Genomic DNA, 24,623 nt, shown 5'->3' with positions numbered 1-24,623 from the left:
CCCCACATGTCTGAAGGGTACACCATTCTTATCCCCATCTACTACTATTTCATACTTGAGTCTGGTAGGTCCTGACTAGTGATGGCTGCTGTGTGTGCCACCATACTGCACAGGAGTCTGACCATAGCATTATCCCTATTCCCCACCATTTCTATGTACTGGTGGAAACCCTCATATGCACCCTACATTACTCTGGCCATCTCTAGCTGACTCTCTGTGGCAGTGGACTGAGGTTGAATAAGGTTGTGGCACATCTGCTGCTGGGCTGCTAATAATTTTTCTTTGTCAGGAGGTGGCAGACACATATGCCTGCACCTGACATCCCTTTGCACAGGTGTCACAGTTGACTCTACTACCTCTGAATGTGTTCCTGTTGTAGGCGAAAGACTGGTGTTGAGGTGCATGGGGTCTTACCCTGCACCACCTGCAATGTAATGTCTTCATACACTTGACTGTGTTTGCTTGTGTCACTTCATGCAAAGTTATGTACCTGCTGTGGGTTGTGTGATCCTGCCATTTCACTTGGCAGCTGTATGCCACTGTCCTTAGGCTGTGCCATAAATGTAACTGTTAGGTTATCATCAGCAGCCATTCTACTGTTGACATCTTCCAACTGTGCTGGTAGAGTGGACTGCTCATTTCTGCTGCAGACCCTGTGAAGGAGTAATTGATGACAGTGTTACTGAGACCTTGGAACAAAGTAATAAATGTTGTCTAACAAACTGAAGTACACTTACTATACACTTTCAGACCACTTTTCTGATGGACAGAAATGGAGGATTCCTCTGTTGATAAAAAATGTCATGCGTTTATATACAACCATTTAACCTGTGCAGTAATTTTCATTATGTGAATTTGCAATAGGAAGGATGCACTAAACTTCCTGACTGGATGACTGAGAATGCTACTGAAGTGGTTAACTGCACTCTCCACACCACTTCTGATGATGCCTATGGCATCCTCATTAGCGTATTAACTATCTCCTCAATACACAGAGAAGATACTATTTATCGGGTGCTAAAGAGATAAGTGTAGGAGGTCCCCCACCCCTACTACTACTACGGGCAATTGCATTATGCATAGCTCTTGCTCAGGCACATTCCACCATGTTGTTGTCCCTTTTTCTGCACTGCGTCAATAGGGGATTGCTTCCATTGTTTTATATCCCCCTGCTTTTTCCAGTACTTTCCCAGAGAATCACATGGTCTAATCCTTATTGTGCACCCACATGTCCGGAGTACCCAGTCCTTATCCCCATCCCAGAATGGTGTGTGACTGAGACCTCAAATGAAAGTGTAGATGAACAATAAAGAGGCATCAAAGAGTGATTCCTCCACAACCACATTTACACCTAAAACCACTTGGGTCTACACCTTCGCTCTTTCTGCTTGTCTTGCCCAACCTTTTGTCAAACAGGCACTTAACATATGTCTTGAAAGCCCCTATAAGGAGGTGTCCTCCTCAGGGGTGAATTTGTCTTTCCTCTGTCTGGATTCTGCTGCTGCATCATGCATTCACCTGAAAAAAGATAGAGTACCACCCTAGAGAAACTTGATTTACAGAAAAAAAAAAAAACAAAAAAAAAAACACCACCTTTGCAGCAAAGTACTGAAAGTATCCTACAAAGTAAATGCATTACTACATATTTGCAGTCTTAACACAAAAGTCTCTTGCCAAACCATACTTGCAGCAAAATACAAAAAGAACTCAAACCTAAGTTCAAAGCAAAAACATACAAGCATTAATCTAAGGAATGAATATAATAGTTGTACAAATTTCACTACAATATCCTGACAGCAAATAACAAATTAAAGCAGACTTCCACATATATGTCTATTCAATGTACTGTTAACATTTTCATGGAGTATCCTGTACAGCATCATTAATAAATGAAAGCACCACTGTAAGCATTTATCATTTCCAATATCGGAATATTTATTTTTATAAACTGATCAGTGCTGAAAATAATGTTCAGTGCTATCTTCCCTTAAATTTCTTGCACAAATTATACAACCATGTATGCAGAACTAATAAAGGAAACTTCACATTTACAACTACTGTCATTAACACTCCTGTCATCAACATAGAATAGCTGCATATTAACTTCACTTTACCCTAAAACAAATTATTTTCTACATAGTGAAATTGTCCACTGAATTGAATTTCCGTATTTTTCCATTAATTTTTAAGTTAAAAATATTTTTAGCTTTCTTTAACAATTTTGCTCTTTCTCACATCCATTATTGCCAAGCTTGGCTAAGCAAGGCTAAAATGGTGTCAGAATAACTAATGGTGAGAATTGTGGCCCACTTTAAGTTTATGTGCAGATGAAGCTCAGACAAGGCAATCTCTATGAATCTCAGTCTTGGATGTTGGTGTATGCTGTTTAATCAGCATTATATGACTTAAGGTAGTCACGGATGCACAGCAACACACAGAATGTCTCATTCAAATATAGATATGCAAGGCCATTGGACTCTATACCTGCAGTGCCAAAATTTAGGTTGGAAACTACTAAATGTTATTCTATATACAACTCTCAAATTATGCCGCACTATCATTTCCACCAATCATTTATTTTGACTGATGCAAGAAACACAACCGAAACAGGTTATTAATGTAGTGCAATTACAAAATAGTAATTATTAAAGGAATACCAACAATACCTTTACAGGTATGCTGCCATAACTTATTATTGATCTACCACAATAATATTGTAAAATCCATATCTGAACATTACTCTGTGTGAATAAATACACATGAAACACATTACACTTAATGGCTTGATGACTGATTTCTCTTCACAGAGCAAAATAAGGCATATCTGTGAAAAAAAAATCTGGTCACTGCTTCAATACACTCAGTAAACCAAACTTTACGGTGCTATCACTTCCATGGTAATACCTCTGTAGTGTTGCATGGGTTGGGTATGCTGATGTCCCACATCAGAAGGTGTGGTTCACACTTTCTGATCCTGTGCCCTGCACTTATATTCCTCACTTTTGTATTGGCACTTCATAGGATGGCAGTAGCTCTAAGATCTTGGAGAGGTGCTCCAAACTGGTTCAATAAGGAGACAAAATGATGGCTTAGCTCATGAAGAAGTCATACCCGCAGAAGGCCGAACATGCAGAGGCAGGCACCGAATGGAAGAAAACTGATATCTGGCAGGAGTTGGGGGGGGGGGCCTGCCATCACTGACAGGGATCCCTTTACTTTGTAGAGGAGTGCCGGCAAAGGTATGTTAACCTGCAGAGGTATAGTGGTGACCAACTGGTCCAATGGCTATTGTAGGTTCAGGAGAGAAGGACAGAGTTCTGCAGTAAGTATTTTACTTTTCTCCTTTTTCTTCTTCATTTCCATAGGTTGATAAACAGATTTGTATATAAAGTCAGGATATCAGAGTGAAATTATGCTAAATAAACGCTGGCACATGCCCCAAAAAATGTATGCATGCATGCAAACATATAAGCATATATATGCAAATATAAGAAATTATACACATGCATACACATACCTGTATATGTTTACATATGTGTATGTATAAATGCGTGCACACACACACATATATATATATATATATATATATATATATATATATATATATATATATAGAGAGAGAGAGATACACATACACATATCTATATATATATATATATATATATATATATATATATATATATAAATATATGTACACACAGATGCATATTAGTATATGTGAGTATGTATCTCGTACACATATATGAGATGCTTACATACATATGCAAATACACATATGTAATACTTACTACTGAAAAAAGTGTCTGTATTTATGGATATACACACAGACATACATACGTAAGCACAGAATATTTAAATGAAATGTGTAAAGGTTTTAAGAAATGTAGTGTTCAGTGCAAGCCAGAATTCATTTTTTACTGTGCTACTTTTATTAAAAACAGTCATTATTTCCTGAATAGTTAATGCATGTAGAAGACGGCTGACCAGAGCTAGCCACTATACTCTAGGCAGAGTGGAGGGTGAAGGTCAAACTAGCAACTAAATGATGTGTATATATCTTAAATCATTACATCCTCCAGTAGTATATAAAGGTAAGAACTACTGCTATGAAATTTGAAAAAAAATTAAAAACGGTCAATGAATACACATAAATCAGTCATCCTTGTTAGCAATTTGCATTTAGGGTATGAAGACCTACTGTGTTGCTTAGTAATTGTATCATATCCAACAAAAAAAATGCACACACATATATGATAGAAGAATAAAAGGATAAAAGGGATGCATAGATGCTCATCTGTATGTAACTCTAAATGAGAGATCATACAACAATGACCAAGTCCAGAGACAGATTGTTAGGTTAACCAAGGCTGCTTTTGAGTATGCAAAGACTATTCATACTTATGAAATCCTTATGTAGGATGCACAATACATCCTGTTGCAAATAAAATGAAAAGTCTATTTTTTTAAGAAATCATTTGGATATAAACAGTAATCAAAGAATAATTTCTGCAATACTCATAACCTTTTCAGCACAATCCATACAAGCATCATACAGCAGAATATTTAATCAGTGCAAAATGTAGTACCATTTCATTTATTACACCTGCTTATTAGATGTCTAGTAGGCACTGACAATAAAGTATGCACTGATGGAACGCTCAATTATGAGTGAGTTTATTACCTCCATTTTGTGTGTTTTCCCTCCTTCTCTCTTTTTTATTTTTATTATCTATTACTTTGCATTTCTTTCTTACTCTCTTCCTTTTATGTTACCTTTTCCACTGATCCAGAGATCCCAGAAGTAGCACAACCATGTTCCTCCCAGGTCAGAAAACGTTCAGGATCACCCTTTACCTGCCCACAGACATCGGTGGCACTGATACTGGATTCACCCTGTCATGGTACAGCATGGAAAGCTGTGATATGCATGAGCTTCAGGACCTGATTGAGCAGGCAGTGGAGGGGCACCTTCAGCCCATGCAAGACCTTCTTCAGCAAGTGCAAATCTCATTGCCTTAGTTGGCTCCCACCACTGAAGGCCTCAACTACTCCATCATCAGGGTCTTCCACTGCACGATCGTCAGGCACTGGAATCATTTGAGGTCCTCCAGACTGGGGTGGGCATTTCTCCAAATCATCTTCACCTCCTTCCTTTCCTAATAATCTCTCCTACACCCTCTTCCCTATTTACTTCCCCAACTTTCTTCTCATACATATTAAAAAAAAATGAAAAATAAGGGTGGCTATCCACCGACAAAAATAGTGTACCCCTTCTCTCCCACCTCCTCTACCTTAATTCTCTTGATGTCTTTTATGTGTGTCCCTTATGTATGCCTCCCTATTTCCTAGTGTTCCCATCTTTCACACCTTTCAAACAATCAGTCAGGGTTATCCACATAAGGACAACCCTATAGTCAACATACACCCCCTTTAGCTTTTAAAAAAAAATCATTCTGAATAGCTGCACTGAGTGTTGCCCGATTGAACTACCTGGCAGTAGTTCAAGTAGGCTTGTGCAGTGACATTTATCCACAACTTCTGAACATATCCAAAGTTAATTGGGACTTTGCACATTACTGGATTAATTCACACAACTAAACCATCTCCCCACTTTAATCAGTTGTAGGGCATGATTGTTCCTTTGCACTGGCTTTCGCGCTACAATAGTCACCATAATTAATCTGTGCCCTTGTATTTGCATACAAGTGGAGCTAGGTCTTGCACACATATGAACCATGGAACTATGACTATCACCCTACATTGTTATATATTTTTATATGTATCCAGTAAAAAAGCAAAGAGCGACTAGACCACAGCTAATAAAAATCAAGCCAAGTTTTATTCCAGGAAATACAAATGGTGAGCGCTTTCACAGTACTGCGAAGCACTCACCATTTGTATTTCCTGGAATAAAACTTGGCTTGATTTTATTAGCTGTGGTCTGGTCGCATTTTTTTACTGCGAAAGCGCTCACCATTTATTTCCTGGAATAAAACTTGCTTGATTTTATTAGCTGTGGTCTGGCCGCGCTTTGCTTTTTTACTGGATTTCTTATATTTTGATTGACCAGTTTGCACACACCACGTTTCTGTTTGGGACTATTATATTTTTGTATGTATGTTCTATTCCTCTTAGATGTTTACATTATATTTATTATGCAACAGTCATGGCATAAAATTAACCTCTGTGGCCAGGTTAACCTCCATAAAATAAAAACTAAATAAAATAAATTAACATACAATATATGCATGCCGCATAAACGTGAACTTTTGCTTTCTAATAGGCACAGCTTATAACTGAAGCAGTACACACTGCTCCTTAAAATGGGTGAGTACGGTGCAGAACAGATTTTTTATGGCTTTTTTCTTTTTTGACTCTTCCAAATGTGTTTTTCTTCACAACTTGTCCTAAAACTTATACAGATGTACACAAGTTCCCTAGCTGATTCAGCAGTCCTTGACTACATTGTTTTTATTATAAGAATGTTATCTTGAACTGCCAGACACCGTGGGCTTTCTTTGCGTAAAAAAAGTTTCACGAAGGTTACTTGAAATTGCAAAATACGTAGAGCTTCCCCCATTCTTTTTAACTAAAGGGCAACAGTCGACATGACCAGTCAACGATGTATAAATAAAACTGCCAAACCCAAATTAGTGACACTAAACTGTACAAACAAGAAGAGGAAACTCAGTTGAAAGCCTTTCACCGCTAGGCCTCTACACTCCCATGTAATAATTTCTAAAATTTAATGAAGTGCATTTTCTTCCATCTTATTATTTCTGCGCCCATAAACACAAGTTATTTAAGTCCAGCTCTGGTAATCACAGAAAATATACAAGCAGATCACATATTTCAAATTATGTTTTATACTATAACAGTATAATCAATAATTATTTTTGGATTAACAATATCACACTAACAAGAAGAAAAAAGTTACAAGGAAAACCTAGCCAAGCTAACCCAAGTTCACACTAACAAAAAGAAAACTTACAAGAAAGTGGCAGAAACAATACGAAAGTCTAAATAAGATACACTAACCTAACATAAACTAATCGTGATAACTTAAAATACTCAAGATTCTGCTGTATGTAATGAATTTTATATTACCTTCCCAATTCAACAATCTGACATCCAGTTAAAAACAAGTATACTTCCCCTTTCCCATAGGTAACCTAAACAGATAACCATTGGCCAATCCTGCACGAGAGCGTACGGAAAGTAGACGGAATAGTTTACTTGAAGAACATTACTGGGTTGTTGTTGTTCTAATGTGTTTCCGGGTAATGAGGTATTAACTCTTTTATCTGGTGAGTTTGTTACTTTTTGATATTGCACGTATTCTTTGGATTTTGTTAGGTTTATTTATCATGTTTTGCGTAACTACGGTGCTGCCTACCTATAAGTCTCGCTTGATAAAGTAATGTTACTCAGTACATACTGTCACTTGCTTACATCTGATATGCAGTAGCGCTTCTGATTTCTAAGTAATGCAAAAAAAAAAAAAAAAATACAGGGTTTGTTAGCAAAACATTTAATCTGTTTCATTTAGTGCTGAAATAAATAGGACTGAGCATTAGAGAGTAAGACAGCTGTATATTCAAATTATTTCAATAATATAGCAGTGTTGCATGCTGCAGCCAAAGTACATTAACCCTGACGTAAGCCGGTATGATTATTATATTAAAGATATTAAATAATTCTGCTGAATGTGCTTTGGGCATAAGTGATTCGTTTACCTAATCACAACAGAAAGCAGTTTCAATCGTAAGTAAAACACTGTGTTTATCTCTTTTAGTATATATTTCTGGCTTTGGACTGGTAATACTAGACTTTCGTTTTTACGCACAGTAAATTGCTGGTTATTTCTGTTTCTTTGACCCCCCCCGGAGTGTGAATGTGTAGTCATTCTATTTAGTCAAGAATCTGCTGAATGTAAATTTAGTGGTACCTGCATGAAGGTCTAACATAGTGGAGGTGCAAGAAGGATAGAGCATTCCATATTTTGGATACATAATTAGAAAAGAGGGCATCATCTGCTGTATTATTTGATTTCGTTACTGTGAGAACGTGTTTGTTACTGGAGTGAAGAGTTCTGTTATTGGTGTGGAAGTGAAGTAGGCTTTGCAATGCAGGCTTTTTTCCAGGTTGATATAAAATATTATGGGCCAGAGAGAGTTGGTTGTAATGCAGGAGTTGAGGAAGTTCCAGCCAGTTGAGCAGCTTCAAGGATGAGCAGTGGTGAGATCTGAATGGGGAGCATGAGGCAAATTTAGCTATTTTGTTATAGCAGAAGTCAAGCTTAGCTAGGTCTGCTTTTCTAAGGTTGGTGAGAATAGGTGAGGCAGAGAGGAGAGTAGAAATAAAATGAGTGTGAGATATAGTAGCTTTTGTTTGTTGGGTAAGGAATTCTTTATTTCTATAGGGGATACCTAGTTTTTTGTGAGCTTTCTTGATGGATTGGGAAATATGAATATCAAATCTTAGATTATCAATCTCAATGCCCAGGAGTTTGGTGTGCTCTGTGGGGAAGATGGTAGCTTTGTTACTGGACATATTAAAGGTAGAAGTTGATGTGGTGGACCTAGTAGGTTTAAAGAGTAGTAATTTGGTTTTAGCAGGGTTTAGGATAAGTTGGATATTGGATAGCCATGTTTCTATAGAGAGGAAAGATTCCTGAGTTAATGTGTGAAGTTCCTGTAGTGAGGAAGCTGCACAAATTCACATAGAATCATCAGTGTATTGGATGACAGATGCTTTGGGAGTGGAGGAATGAAGCTTATTGGTATGGAGAGTGAACAGCAGAGGGCCTAAAATAGAACCCTGGGGAACACCAAGATTAACTGGGAGAAGGGGGGAAGAGTTCTTGTTTCTACAAGACTGCTTGCTGACTACCCGCTTAATAGCTCCGGAACCAGGCTATGCGGGAAGAGAGAGTCCTAATTCAGACAGTTCTTTGATAAGAATGTCATGTCTAACCATATCAAAGGCCTTTGAAAGGTCAAGAAAAGTGGCAGAAACAAGTTTACCAGCATTTATATGAGAGTTTACTGTATTGGAGAAGGACGATAAGGCAGTGGTGGTACTATGGAAGTATCGAAGCCGTGCTGGGTGTTTAATAAGAGCCTGTGTGTCTGTGCAAGTAGTGCATCATTTGGAAGTGTATACGAGTTTTTGCTAGAGGGGATAAAATTGCTATAGGTCGGTAGTGTAAACTCTGTGGAGTTACCTCCTTTATGTAGGGGGATTATGAGAGATATTTTCCATATCTGTGGGACGGTGGCTTCTGAGAGGGATCTGTTAATTAGAATGATTATAGGGTAGGCTGCTGCATCAGCAACAATTTTTAAGAAATCCCCTGGTAATTTCTTAGCAGCCAGAGTAGTGGGCGTAAGTTTTTTGAGGTACTTTTTATCCTATATATTTATATATATATATATATATATATATATATATATATATATATATATATGAGAGAGAGAGACTGACTGTAAGTTCCTTATGGGAGTAGTGATGCGTTCAGAGGAAGGGTGTGTGTGTGTGCTGATTTTTCTTTTGGTTGGCTAGGGTTAGTATTGTTTCAGTAAAGAATTTATTAAACTGAGTGGGAATGCTGTCAGAGTTATTTATTAAGGTGGGAGAGGGGGTACCAGTTTTGCCTGGTAGCAGTAATTTGTTAATGGCTGCCCCACATTTTTGAGGGCTATTTTGGTGTTTGATTTGAAGATTTGACAAAATTAATTACTACTCCAGTTTTATTAGTTTCTTAGCTTTATTCCTAAGCTCCTGATATCTTTGTTGTGCAGCTGGAGACTTAGTTTTCCAGTGATCCCATGCTTTAATTCTATCTTTGAGGAGAGCTTTGGATTCTTTGGTAAGCCATGGAATGGGATTAGATCTGGTTCTTATGGTTCTAGGAGGAGTGTGAAGATTTAATACATTTAAGAAGGTGTTATTAAAGTAACTGCCTCATTTAATTCCAGGTATTGCAGGTGTGCCCAATTGCAATGTTTTAGTTCTACTATGAAATCAGTGGGGTTATAGTTCTTTTTCTTTCTAATAAAATGATAAGACTGTACCTTTTGGGATTATGGTTGCATTGTCGTAGAAGGAAGGTTGGCAGATGTTCGCTTAGACCATCTGGGAAGCAAACTGTAAGAGAGGGGTGGCTAGGTTTATTAGTTAGAATCCAGTCAAGGATTGATTCCCTGTTAGTTGTCTTGTCAGTTCTTGTTGGAGTTTGGATGGCTTGGATAAAGCCTTGGAGATTAATATGATTTGTTGGGGTGAAAGAGTTACAGGGTACCCAATCTATATTAAAATCACCCAGAATTATTTAATTTTGGAGAGATAAACAGGAACAATGGAGCAGATTTTCTAGAGTGGGTATTTTGTTGCCGGGAAGAATACAGCATCCAGTTATGTTTATTACTTTTTTGGAGTTGCACTTGGGCGAACAATATTTCTGCATTTTCAACAGAGGGATATTGTATATTTAGTATTTGCACTGTGAGATGGTTCTTAAATTTATAAATGTATTTATTAATTTATTATTTTATTTATTTATTGTCATTTGTTAACAGGTTTTTGGCCCATTTTCAGTGGAGACCCGAGGAGAAAAGCTCTAGAAAATTTGCATCATAGTACATTGATTGCATGCAGAAGTATAGTAATAACATAGTTGAGGGATTTACATAGCTGTTAAGAATAACAAAGTTGAGTACAAGCAATAACAAAGCTGAGCATAGAAGAGAACAATTACAAAGTTGTTAATACATAAAATGCATACATGAAGTTCTATAATCAATTTTTTTTTTCCAGAATGGTGTGTAGCAAAGTGTGAGACAGGAAAGGGAGACTTGGTGGGTTTATGACAAGAGCAAGTCTTGGAGTTAAGTAGAAAAGTTTTTAGTTTATTTTTAAACTGGGTGTAGTGGATAATTAGTCTGCTTGTTATCTTAGTCACCACTCCTCACGTTAGGGTCAGAGTCCCCAGCTACCTAATTCCTGGGAGGCCTCAAGGAAGGACATGCTGAAGAACCGTGAAACCAAAGGAAGCCCTTCCTTTAGAAACCAAATCCAACTTGTAGTGAGAGATGAACGTATGAGGAGAGGGCCATGTTGCTGCTGCACAGATGTAATCTTAAGGATTGATGGTCTGCAAACGCAGTTGAGGTAGGTACTGCCCTTGTGGAATGAGCCTTTACTGCTTGTGGAATGAGCCTTTACTGCTTGTGGAATGAGCCTTTACTGCTTGTGGAATGAGCCTTTACTGGTGCAGATAAAGGAACACCTTCTGAAGAGTAAATGAAGGAAATACATTGCAAAATTCAGCGGGGAAACCGTAACATTTGAAATTCCTCTGCCCTTTCTATTCCTAGAAAAGGCTACAAACAACTGGTCTGAACATCTAAACTCCCTAGTTCTGTGTAGATAGAAAAGCTGATGATGAACATCCAAGGTGTGCAGAACATATTCCCCTTTATTGGTACAGTTAGGGAAAAATAGTGGAAGATGAATACACTGATTAAGATTAGCTGTTGAAGCTACCTTGGCCATAAAAGATGGATCTGGTTTCAGAGACACACTGTCCCTATGGAAAATTAAGTAGGGCGGCTTAATTGTAAGAGCTTGCAGCTCAGAGACTTGCCGAAGCTACTGCCACCAAAAGGGCAGTCTTCCATGAAAGGAACTTGATATCACACAATGTAGCCGGTTCAAAGGGAGGTTTTGTTAATGCCTGCAGCACCAACGCCAAATCCCACGGAGGGGATGGATGTTTAACCGGGGGGGGGGTCGCAAAAGAAAAACACTTTTCAAAAAGGCATTGCAGAGTTGAGAAGAAAAGGTAGAATCATTACTAAGATGAAAATTCACAATCGCTGCCAATTGAACCTTGATGGTGGAGAAACTGGCCCCTTCCTTAAAGAGAGACATCAGAAAGAGAAGTATCTCAGGAATGGAAGCTGAAAAGGGGTCCAGATTCTTATTTTGATAGAAAAGCTCTTCCATTTACTGATATATACCTTCCTAGTGGAAGATCTCTGGAAAGCAAGAATAATATAATATCCTTCACGGGCAAGGCTAGCCTGGACATGGTCAAAATCACTGGAAGTGCACATACCACGCTGTCAGACGCAGGGTCCAAAGATTTGGGGGTGGAAGCAGAGACGGATGAGATACAAGATCCGGAGCTGGCTCGAGCACCCAGGGTGGGTGCCTCAAGTGAGACCATAGAAGGTGCAACCACACCTGCCGAGGCCAGAAGGGGGCAATGAAGATCAACTGCGTCTTAAGGCGTCTGGCTTTCTGCAGTACTCTGGAAATTAAGGGCAATGGGGGAAAGCATACAGGAGAGCCGAAGGCCAATCGTGCGCGAGCGCATCCCTAGGGGATTTTTCTTCTGGGGGGGGGGGTCAATGCAAAGAACTTGCTGCATATGTGGTTGAGAGGAGATGCAAACAGGCTGCAGCTTGGAAAACCCCACTGATGGAAAATCTGTTGATTCACCACTGGATTCAGGGACCACTCGTGAGGGGTCAGAATAGACCTGCTCAATTTGTCCACCAACACGTTGGATGCTCAATATAGCAGTGCCACCACCTTTTTTGTCCTTTCTATTCTTCCTTAGTATATTGTATCCTGGGGGAATAATTTCTTTGTCATTTATATCCTGCACCTTTGTCGTGATGGATTAAAAAGGCAGAAGGTGTAATGTGCATTGGGGGGGGGGGCACACCACACAGGACAGCAAGTAACTTAAAATTATGCACAGCAGAGGAGGGGGATGTATAGGGGTGCAGCCCCCTTGCTTGATGTCAATTATGCCAACTCACTACCCCTTCACAGCCAAGTGGACAGCTGATAGTCAATTGTGTTTGTCCACTACATGACTAAGACAAGGTGAATCCCAATGTAAAGTTTCACTCGTATAATATATTGCTTGCAAGATGCTGAATATTTATCTAGAATTATTCTAATTTATGTGCTACTCATAACTCTGATACTTACAAATGTTTTTTGATAAAATATCTTTATATTTGTGGTTGCATTTGCCTAGGCTGTGCCTGCAAATGGTATTTGTGATCAGTGATTTTACAATTCCTAACTGTGTAGTTTTCACTTCTAAGTATATAATTTAGTGGATATTTGAGGAACCATTTGCCCTGTGAAAGAGTAGGAGGTCAAGGAAAGTTGGGTCTTTCATGGCTTGAAAGGTTAGACACAGATCATCACGGTAGACTCTAGAAATAAACAGAGCACAGAGAGCGGGCTGTCAGTCTGTACAGATAAATAATGGGCTTTAAGCTATTTATCATTCCAGTTAAGAATCTCTGAGGTTGTTTTATATTGAGTGTTATGTTCAGACTAAAAGTATTTCAAAAGAGGGATTATATTTGAAAATGGCTTTCATGAATGATGAGTAAAAGGGAATTAACATTTCTTTGGATGTGGAGGCAATGCATTTAGAATTTAAATGAGCCAGACCTAAACCTTTCTAAGGAATTCTCCGCAATTCCTTATGACAGTATCTGATTGGAGGGGTATGCCACCTGTATAGTGTGATGTGACAGTGTTTTGTTTAATAAAATGAAGTGTACTTCACTTCTGCACATTTAATTTGAGACTATTGTCCTTGCACCACTTGTTAAAAGGTAGGTACTAGGCTAGCTACCCTTGTGGGCCACTTTAAGTCTTGCCACTTTCATTTTGGTGGCTGTATTAACATATCCTGTTTGGTGTTTGACCTCACCAATCCCTTCTTCTTTCGGCTGCTCCCATTAGGGGTCGCCACAGCGGATCATCTGTTTCCATTTCTTCCTGTCCTTTGCATCTTGTTCCGTCACACCAACCATCTGCATGTCCTGTCTCACCACATCCATAAACCTTATCTTAGGCCTTCCTCTTACCTGGCAGCTTCATCATTAGCATCTTTTTCCCAATATACTCTGCATCCCTCCTCAGCACATGTCCAAACCAATGTAATCTTGCCTCTCTGGCTTTGTCTCCAAACCTTTCAACCTGGGCTGACCCTCTAATATACTTATTCCTAATCCTGTCCACCCTCGTCACACCCAGTACAAATCTTAACATCTTTAACTCTGCCACGTCCAGCTCTGACCCCTGCCTTTTTGTCAATGCCACTGTCTCCAACCCATATAACATAGCTGGTCTCACTACTCTCTTGTAGACCTTCCCTTTCACTCTTATTGTACTATTCTGTCACAAATCACTCCTGACACTCTTCTCCACCCTGCCTGTACTCTACTTCACCTCTCTTCCACACTCAACAATTACTCTGAACTGTTGATCCCAAGTATTTAAACTCATCCACCTTCACCACCTCTACTCCCTGCATCCTCACCATTCCTCTATCGTTCCATTCATTCACACACATATATTCTGTCTTAGTCCTGCTGACCTTCATTCCTCTTCTCTCTAGAGCATATCTCCACCTCTCCAGGGTCTCCTCCACCTGTTTCCTACTGTCACTATAGATCACAATGTCCTCTGCAAACATCATAGTCCACAGGGGCTCCTGTCTGATCTCATCTGTCAACCTGTCCATCACCATTGCAAATAAGAAAGGGCTCAGAGCTGATCCTTGATGTATTTCCACCTTTAAATGCATCCGTCACTCCCACCGCAGACCTCACCACTGTCACACTACCCTCGTACATATACTGTACCACTTTTCCATACTTCTCTGACACTCCTGACTTCCTCATACAATGCCACAACTCATCTCTAGGCACCCTGTCTTATGCTTTCTCTAAATCCACAAAGACACAATGCATCTCCCTCTGACCTTCTCTGCACTTCTCCGTCAATACTCTCAGAGCAAACATCGCATCTGTAGTGCTCTTCGTTCCTGGCATGAAACCATACTGCTGATCACTAATCATCACCTCCCTTCTTAACCTAGCTTCCACTGTTCCACTACTCTTTCCCATAATTTCATGTTGTGACTGATCAATTTAATCCCTCTGCAGTTACTACAGCTCTGCACATCACCCTTATTCTTAAAAAGCGGTACCAAAACACTTTTTCTCCATTTCTCAGGCATCCTCTCCTTTTCCAAGACTTCATTAAACAATCTAGTTAAAATCTCCACTGCCATTTCACCTAAACACTTCCATGCTTCCACAGGTATGTCATCTGGACCAACAGCTTTTCCATTCTTCATCCTCTTCATAGCTGTCCTTACTTCCTCCTTGCTAATCCACTGCACTTAATGATTCACTATCCACACATCATCCAACCTTCTCTCCCTCTCATTCATCAGCCCCTCAAAGTACTCTTTCCATCTGCTCAACACACTCTCCTCACTTGTGAGTATGTTTCCCTCATAATCCTTTATCACCCTTACCTGCTGCACATCTTTACTAGCTCGGTCCCTCTGTCAAGCCAATCGGTACAGGTCCTTTTCTCCCTCCTTAGTGTCCAACCTTTCATACAACTCTTCATACACCTTATCCTTCACCACCTCTCTCTTTGCCATGCACCTCATCTCCTTATACTCCTGTCTACTTTCTTCATTTCTCTGATAATCCCACTTCTTCTTCGCACACCTCTTTCTCTGCATACTCTCCTGTACTTCCTCATTCCACCACCAGGTCTCCTTGTCCTCCTTCCTCTTTCCAGATGTCACACCAAGCACCTTTCTAGCCATCTCCCTTACTCGCTCTGCTGTAGTTACCCAGCTATTCAGTAACTCTTCACTGCCACCCAGTGCCTGTCTTAACTCTTCCCTAAACTCTACCTCACAATTTCCCCTTTTCAATTTCTACCATTTGATCCTTGATGCTGCCGTCACACTTTTCCTCCTCTTCTTGATCACCAATGTCATCCTACAAACCACCATCCTATGCTGCCTAACTACACTTTCCCCCTGCCACCATTTTACAGTCTCCAATCTCCTTCAGAGAGGATGCTTTGTGCCTGTGTTGCATTTTGGGGTCTTTGAGGTTTAGACAAGTTAATCTTTGGAATCTCTGCATATGATAAATAACATGTATTGTGAAGGCCTTGGTGCGGTGGTGGTGTATAGTGTACTGTTGATGATTTTGGTGTCTGGGTTTACTGTTTGTGAGATTTTTGCCTCCAAGGACATGTATTATGTATGCATATATGTTCATTTGTCATGCATTGTGTGAGGCAATTTGAGTAGTAGATGATCATCAGACAACATGAGACAGTTCTTGCACGGTCTCAAGATACCCATCTCAATCGGGCTGGCTACAGAAGTTGTGGGGGAGTGCTGTTCCATGGTTTAGACAGGAATGATTCTGGGGGAAGTGACTATAAGTGCTTGAGGTTCAGTTTGTTTACAATATTCTTTGGGTGGACTTACTACTAAGGGGTGGGGAAATGCTTACTTATTTGGTCATGATTGTACTGCAGCTAAAAGTGTGTTTATTTGTGCTTGGTGCAGATTATTTGCTTCTCAGACGTAGATTTTTAGGGTTGTATAGATTTTACAGGTCTCTTACAGTGGGAGAAAAAGATCTTGCACAGACAACCTAGTACACAGTGCGTCCAATGGTGATGGCGTACTGAACACAGATCAACGCAGCTTTTTTTCCCTCCCTTTTGATGAAAAGCTCACTTCTCATAGTTCAGGGCTTTCTACTCTTCTCAGAACCTTGACTAAATGACACTGGATGAGCGTAGCTCTGTGCTGGTTCGGGGCTTTCTACTGTTCTCAGAATCTTGACTAAATGACACTGGATGAGCCTAGCTCTGTGCTGGTTGTTGCAGACTATGTATAAAGGAATCCAATCAAATAAAGCCAGTACAGAGCTCTGTGACTGTAGAACCTGTAAAAGTTACAGTTCTGTTAGTTCTTTGACTCTGAGCTTCAGTTGATGACCACAAGGAGGTTAGAATTTTCAGAATTACATTACAAAATCATTATTATTTATAAAACTACTCCCAACCAGCAATTTTGGAATTTTATTACTAAAGATCACACACTGCCCTAACTCCTGATAATAAAAATAATCTTCTACATTCCATTAAATTAACCTCCAATTTACAAGTTTGGAAGATTTTTTTTCCTGGAAATTTTTGCATAGAGCTTTTTATACCCCAAATAAAATTGCTAAATTTAACATTTCTAAAGAGGTAATGTGCTGAAGATGCTCTCTAAAATGCAAGGCCGATTGGTCTCATATTTTTTATGAATGCTCTTTTATTAAGATATTTTGGAATGAAATTTGAAATTTCCTACAAGCTGTCTTTACTGATTCCTTCATATTATCAAAATCTTTAATAATTTTGAATGTAAATGAATCTATTACAATGAATAACAAAAATAAATATCTTCTCTGGACAATGATGGCAGTAGCCAAAAAATGTATTACAAGAAGATGGAAATTGTCCTACACTCCAGCCTTTGAAGACTTCATAATTCTATTGGACGAAGTAACCCTAATGGAAATAAAAGCCAAAGAACTAAGAATTTGTCCTAGAAAATGGACTAATAATCCTTGGGAGAAAGTCCTCTCTCTTATTAAGACAATGAATTCAGATGTGCTATCATCTATTTAATCAAATTGGAAAAAAGAATACTGGAGATCGTATAACCTTATATATATGTTTATATTATATTGTTGTTCCCTTATTCTTTGATCTTGAGGCCTTTGTAAAATTGTACATAGTTATTGTACGTAGTTTATCAATGTTTGTCATTTAAAAATCTTTTTTTTTTCTTCTTGGTGAAAAACGTAATAGTTTGAATAAAAAGAATTTCAGAAATGTAAGCTTTTACAGTGGGGGCAAGGAATAACTAATTAGTGTTCAAATAGTACAGAGTAGTAAGGAGAGCAGTACTTAATGTATCGGTGGTGACTGGGGCAGACTCAAAAACAGGGGAAAACAGTAGCAGTTTGACGAACGGGCACTGGAGTACAACTTTAAACAGGCAAATGATAAACACAATGTACATATACATATACACTGTGGCTTACATGGGTTAGGTCATGTTTATCTTCTGTGTTGTAATATGCTTGCATTTGTCACATTTTAAAATGTTCAACCTTTATTATATTAACTGTTGTGTAGCACATCTCCCCCAGACTCTGCTGAAAAGGGATGAAAAGCCCAGTTTAATCATCCTGGTTAACAAACATTTGTTATCTCTAATATGTGAGCAATAAATGCCAAACAAGAGAGGGCCCAGCACTGAACTGATTACAAAGACATGCATCTGGAGCGTTTCTGCCCGGGCCACCACTGAAAATTGGCTTCGTTCCAAGTTGGATTTTCCCGGTTAACAAATGTTAAATAAAATAAAATATAAATAAATCTCTGTGGTGAGAGTAGCAACATTTGCTTTCACTCCTGACTCTAAACACATGGGTTCTGATAGGCAAACAGTTAAATATTCACCATGTAATATATGGATTTTTTTATTCAAATTTAGAGGTCTGTCAGTTCTGCCCAAGTGGGGAGTAGTGTCAAAGACCTTGGCCAGGTCCAGATGAGCTATATGGCCTGCATTAACTACCTTACACTGCTTTGGTGACTTTTTCAGTGATGTTGACAACGTTAAAGAGATGGAACCAAACTGATGAGGGTCAAGAACTAGGAGATTTCCTATATTCAGATTATTGAGATCCGAAAGAAAATGTTCCAGAACTTTGCACATGAGGCTAATGCGAATAATTTGTCTATAGTTACCAGGATCCATAGTTAGGTTACTCTTGTATAATGGTATTATAATATGCTTTACAGGCTTGGGGAATGTAACTAGTAGCGTATCTATGGTTAAAGAGATTAAATACTTGATACTGAAACTTAGGCAGCCTGGTATGTTATCAGAGCCTGTGGCTTTAGGAGTTTTTAGCTTTTGAGAAGCCCAAGAAGACTTGTTTCATTGTAATTTATAGAGAATTACTGGGGCTGTTGAACATTGGGTGTTGGCTACCCTTGCAGGTCATTTTTAAATCTTGCCCAGTTTCCCTTTTGGTGCTTGAATTAACGTATCCCTTTTGGTGTTAGATTGGTCTTACCCATCCCATAGTTGATAATTATTTGTCACCCGTAGTGATAACTTCATATGTTTTAACTTTTTATCATTTACATACATGTTTTCTTTCTTTAACAATTGTCATTTAGTCCATCATTACATAAATTGCACACAAGTTCCACGTTTACTATTTTTAAACCCACAATCACAGTTGACACGCTCCTCCTAACTTGCCTAGCCTCTTCACTCTTAATTCTCAACCTCACTACAGCTATATCTTTGCTTACCCCCACACACCAATACACATCAGCGACCTCCTGTAACCCTCTCAACCATAAACAACACAACTTCTCAAGTATCTCCTCCCAGCTTTTCCCCTATACCCTCCCATTCTACTCAAGCCACAAACTGGCCTCCTCACCTATGAAGCCACACTTGACACCAGTACTCTCCTCTAGGAATGTAAAACACTTCCCATGGTATGCATTCCTCATTACCTATCTACTCAAATGTGGAGATGTACATCCTAACCCTGGCCCACCCTCTAATCCTAACCACAAGAGTAACCCCAAAGATTTAAACATACTTGCACTTAACCTTAGAAGTATATGTAATAAAGTAGCCTCACTGCATGCCTGGATTGATCAAAATAAACCTGACATACTAGCCCTTGCTGAAACATAGCTACATCCCAATGTAAAAGACTCAGAAATAATACCTCCAAACTTTGCAATAACCAGAAGAGAGCGATCTAAAAAAAAGGGGGAGGGATAGCACTTCTATATCCCTCTACACTCAAAATCACACACTATACCAGTAATATACCCATCTTTCCCATGCTGAGGTGCTAATCTTTTTGAACCTCAATATATCGAAAAGAGTTTGCATAATAGTAATATATATCCCACCAGCTAACAATATACCAGTGTTAGAAAATAATCTGTCCTGGACATCCCAAACAATAAACTTTGAACCAATAATCTTAGGAGACATAAATATAGATTGGCAAACCATAGCTTCCAACTCCCCCACAAATAGTATAAATCTATATGTTTTTTCTCAGCTTATCAATGCTCCAACAAGATACAGCAAAGATCTTGCCTGACAATCCACCCTGGGCTGGATTCTAGTATCCCACCCTGCTAATTTTCCCTCTTCTGGCACATTGTCTAGCTCCCTGAGCGATAATCTGCCAGCTTACTCTCTTAGAACAAACTCCCAACAACTAAGAGTGCACACTATAAAATCAATTAGGAACTCGATTAATTTTTGTCAGCATAAATTCAACAATCTTCTACAGGAAGTAGTCTGGACACCCCTTAAACATCTACCCCTTAATGATGCTGTACTATACTTTAATAACACCTTCCTTCACATAATACACTTTTTTTGATTATTTTCATACGAATGGTAGCTAAAGAACCCAGCACCATGGCTCTCTAAGGAATGTAAACACCTGATGAAGTAAAGGGACCTAGCCTGGTCAACCTGGAAAAAAACCCAAAAATGAACAAAATCACGTTCATTTCAAAACACTACATAACAAAATGACGAAACTAATCAAAAGAGATGAGAAGTCCTATTATTCCCAGATTCAACTCCAGCATAAAATCAACCCCAGTAAATTTTGGCACTCCATATCTTCTGTACTTAACCCTGGAAGAAATGGAGAGCACTCCCCATCACCTAATACCCCTCCATCACAAATAGCCAAAAACTTTAACAAGCACTTCATAAATTCAATTTTAGACCTACTAAAACACCTCTAATGCTGGACCCAACCACCCTTCAACCTATTCAGACACCGATCCCAGGCCATCAACTACTTCTAACCCTGTCATTACTAACCCCCATACTCAGCATAATGTCATACAAACTCCATTCTCATTTCAGCCAATATCCACTGACACCATTAAGAAACTGCTACAAAAACTAAAACCCTGCTTTGCTTCAGCTGACAATCTCCCTCCATACTACCTCAAACTGGCTGCTAACTCAGTCTCAGTATCCTTATAGATAGGTCTTTATCCAAATCAGAAGTACCTACCATATGGAAACAATCTCACATCACCCCCATCCACAAAGGAGGCAACTCTTTTGATCCATCCTATATGCATCTTGTCACCCATATCCAAAATTCTCGAGAGAGGTATCCATCAGCAGGTAATGCAATATCTATTGCAAAACAATCTTTTAACCAAAACCCAACATGGCCTCCGACCTAGCCACAGCACAGCTACAGCCCTATTATCTTTTACAGATACTGTGAACAAGGCCAGAGATGCAGGATGCTATACAGCCTCAGTATTCCTTGATCTATCCAAAGCCTTTGACACAGTATCTCACCCCTTACTTTGAACACACTGTCTAACCTAGGCTTCTCACATAACACAGTAAAATGGTTTTGGAGCTACCTCAAGGATCGTAAGCAAGCAGTGAAATGGTCCAACAAACTCTCCCCTTTCTCCACAACCCTACTGGAGTCTCCCAAGGCTCCATCCTAGGACCTCTACTCTTCAACATTTTCACAAACCACCTTCACACTGCCTCTCACCCTGGAGCCCTCCTTCAATATACTGATGATTCCACCATAGTCTGCACTGCTCAGTCACTACCAGAACTACTCTCAAAAACTCAACAGTCCTTTACAGTAATAGCATCCTGGCTAAGAAATGCCCAACTCTCTCTTAATCCAGAGAAGACGAAACTAGTACTCTTTCATCGCAAAAACACCTCCCTTGTCACTGATCATTTCAACATCCTTGCATCTGACAGCACTGCCATAGAAATAGTGCAGGAAACCAAACTTCTAGGTGTTATCATTGACTATAAACTTTCATTTGACCCCCATATCTTAAGTAACTTATAAAATTCTACCCTAAACAGTGCTACAACAAAGTTGCAAAGTTTGCCACAAACTCTATAAATATCACACACACCACTGTAAACCACTCCTAGAATTAAACTGGCTTGAACTACCCAACCAACTTGCTTTTATTCAGCTATCCACCTTGCACAACCTTATTTTCAAGCCTATTGCCTGCCCTGCACTAGCCAGTCTAGTCTCACCTTACACATCAAAATCGATCCCTACTATCAGAAGACAAAAATCTCTTGGCTATCTCAAAACCCACAAGAAAACCTGGTCACTCTCTGTATTCATACTCTGTCTCTATACATTGGAATTCACTACCTCTAGCTAGAAGGTCTATGGCTGGCCTAACTCATTTCAAAGCCTCTTTAAAAAATCATCTCAAAAATACATGGCTCTGCTCCTGCATAAAGCCTGCCTAATGCTCAGGTCTTCCTCTTCTGTCACATTTCAATCCCTCACATACTGCAAGATCGTAAAGCTCTTCTAACTCCTTCTCTGCTTGTATACCATATCATTAAGCTACTGCTCAAGCTTTGTTGCTTCTGTTCTTCTTAACTCTCTCTCACTATATGTCTGCATCGCTAATTTCCTGGCTGCTATTTTCCTAACTGAAACTAACATTCTATTTTGCATGTACTACAGCAGGCAATGTCACACATTGCACTACCTACATACTTTTTTTTTACATTGACAACTAAACTTCTAGGGGTAACCATTGATAACAACCTGAACTTTGAAACCCATATCAACAGTACCATAAAAACCGTCAACAGGAAACTAGGCTCCCTCTAAGATAAAACCCTTTCTCTCCCCACTAGCCAGAACCACTATTGCCTATTTCCACCTTGTCTCCACACTTCTTTATGCTTCTTCCATGTATACTAACTTATCAAAAAATAACCTTAACAAGGTAGCCAATGCTTACAATAGCATTGCCAGATTTGCTACTGCTTCCTCCTTTAGGACCCATCACTGCCATAATATGAACAATTAGGCTGGTTAGAGCTTCTGAATTAGATTCACTTTAAACAACTCACCATTGCACACAAAACCCTTTTCCAACCTACCAATACCCCAATACTTGCTAGTCTCATTACCCAATATAAGAACCTTTCAACTTTACGCTCATCTAATAAACTACTTGTATCAACATGTAAATCTAATAACATGGCAGGGAGATGCTCTGTTGGAAAGTGTTTGAAATAACTCCCCCATGAACTTACATCACTGTCTTCATTTACACTTTTTTTAAACACAATCTGAAACTCTATCTTAAAACCCATTGGTTATGTCCCTGTACAAATCCAGACTAATCTCATACTATATCCCAAAATTCCTGCTCTATCTGTGTCTTTTTAGATCAAGGCCTATCCTTGGCAAAAGCATATCTTATCCTAATAGAGATCATTTAAAATATCTAGTTAAATTCTTCTGCATATAATTCTAAAGCATCCTACCTAAGGCAGGCAACAAGTATTGTATTGTTTAAACTGTGAGCATTGCTAAACTGTGAGCATTGCTGAACTGTTGAAACTGTATGCATTTGTTTAACAATTACTTTCTAGTTACTAATGAAGTCTTGCACATAATGTCTAAAATATCTTTTCTAATGCTTGTAACATGTTTTTTGTATAAACTGTGAAGATTCCTGAACTGTTTAAAATGTGTAGTATTTAACTGTCTAACAACTAGTGCCTGTATGCTAGTAGTCTAGTAATCTCTTGGAGCTTATCTCCCTGGGACTCTACTGAAAATGGACATAAATCCAGTTAGACTATCCCGGTCAACAAATGTAAAATAAATAAATTATCTAACTATGTATGATGAGAGTGACTATTATCATCTGTAATGTTTTAACTGTATAGAATTGTCTAGATCTGTAGTAATATATTACATCTGGTAGCAGTTTGTTCTTTCAGCTTATTTTTGGTATAGTATTTCTAATGTAATCTTTATTGTATTGGATTATACTGTATTTGTATTGTACTGTATGTGGAGCCCCCTCCCCGCCATCGGGCCTCTGCTGAAAACTGGTTCTGTAGACACAGTCAGACCACCCCGGTAAACAAATGTCAAATAAAATAAATAATAATAAAAATAAATAAATTCTGCCTTCCCTTAAACCACACTCATCCTCCTGAACTTTATTCTGCAAGTATTACTCTAAAAAAATTCTATTTCTATGTAATTTGACCTTCTCTTTTCTAAACCTCTTGCTTCCAGTTCTTTTATGTCCTTTACAATGTTCAGTATTTCATGTACAGTTGGTTTATATTTTGATTTCCACTTTCCATTAATTACTTTTCTAATAATCAATAGAATTAAACTTAGTAAGGCCTTAATATGTCTAGGCAATTCAGTGTCCCAGGAAAAAGGACTCCTTTTCTTATCTACTTCCATTTGTTCCCCCAATATTTCTGACAGAACATTCTGTGGGAAATTTTTAAAATCTGCCCGCTCATTTCACTAAAAATCCATGCTCCCATTTACTTCTTTCTACCCCATCGCACCTTCTACATTTGCTAAAAAAACTGAGGAAAATTTGTCTGAAGTCTACTTGTGGTATAAAAAATACCTATACAAACACTTCCAAGCAAAAATCTTAAACCTTCTGGACTTTTGCTGCATACATGGGAGCCACATGTATGTCCCCCCACTCTTCCCTTGTAAATATCTTCCCAATATTTTTTAACATTCTCCGAGTTATAATCACCCCTGTTTAACAGCAGCTTCTTTTCTAGATTCAACTAAAAAACTCCTATTAGTGCAGGCCTTTTC

General features: G+C 38.8%; 1 protein-coding gene across 2 annotated transcripts in view; it reads right to left on the bottom strand.

The window, feature by feature from the left end:
* Positions 1-7,303, bottom strand: part of LOC122789692 (magnesium transporter NIPA2-like) — a 403,659-nt gene extending 396,356 nt beyond the window's left edge. The window contains exons 1-2 of one of the 2 annotated variants that reach the window (XM_044057121.1): positions 7,108-7,303; positions 491-653 (exon numbers count right to left, since the gene is read on the bottom strand). The gene's annotated coding sequence lies outside the window, so the exon portion shown is untranslated. The remainder of the gene's footprint in view (positions 1-490; positions 654-7,107) is intronic. The other variant, XM_044057119.1, reaches the window with a different exon arrangement.
* Positions 7,304-24,623: the final 17,320 nt, after the last annotated feature.

The sequence above is a fragment of the Protopterus annectens genome, chromosome 15.part0 (assembly GCF_019279795.1).
Source record: "Protopterus annectens isolate FY-2018-M chromosome 15.part0, PAN1.0, whole genome shotgun sequence".
In the NCBI taxonomy this organism is placed as follows: domain Eukaryota; kingdom Metazoa; phylum Chordata; order Ceratodontiformes; family Protopteridae; genus Protopterus; species Protopterus annectens.
Note: the sequence above shows the minus strand (reverse complement) of the source record. Positions and strands in the feature narration are given on the sequence as shown.